This window comes from Panthera uncia, chromosome F2 (assembly GCF_023721935.1).
Source record: "Panthera uncia isolate 11264 chromosome F2, Puncia_PCG_1.0, whole genome shotgun sequence".
Lineage (NCBI taxonomy): Eukaryota > Metazoa > Chordata > Mammalia > Carnivora > Felidae > Panthera > Panthera uncia.
This window is the reverse complement of record NC_064812.1, coordinates 70,600,667-70,601,366: the sequence shown is the minus strand read 5'-3', so window position 1 is coordinate 70,601,366 and position 700 is coordinate 70,600,667.

Here is a 700-nt window from a genome sequence, read left to right as displayed (position 1 = left end):
CCCTGACACGTTTAATAATGGGCACACAACCTATTTCTTTGTTTCATAACCATTGCGCTCTCTCCCCCCTTTTTGGCATGCTAACAAATTCAACAAAATCAACGCCATCTAGTTAAACTTTTTGATTTAGCAGTGGATCCGGCTGTCCTGTCAACGAGGACGTAGGAAGAGCAATGTGGAGAGGCAGGAGACATCTAGACGAAATGCTAAGTGTCCATTCTAAATAACTGCATGTGGGAAAATAATTTCAAGTTGAAGGATAATTACAGAAGAGACGTCCAAACCCCTCGAGCCGCCGCCGTCCGCGTAGCGTTGGAAACCCCTCGCTGTGGCCAGGAGCACCGCTGCTGGCTCCCGGCCGCCGCTTCCTGCCCCGGGGCGGCGCACCCTGACTCCGGGAAGGTGCCGCGCGGGGAAACGTGGCACCCTCTCCAGCCCGCGCCCGGGGCGCTGCCGCGCGGCGGCCAAGCGCTCGGAGCAGCCCGGCCGGAGAGGCTGCGCGGCGGTCGCGCACCGGCCGGCGGGGAGAACCGCCCGCAGCGCCGGCGCCCGCCCGGGGACGGGAAGTGGCGCCCGGCCCGCCCTCCGCAGCCCGCGGCCCCGCAGCCCCGCGCCGCCCCCTTTCTCTCGGCCTCTCCCTCGGCCTCCGCCACCCCGGCCGAATTCTTGCATAAATTATGCCAGGCGCGCCTGACGTCAG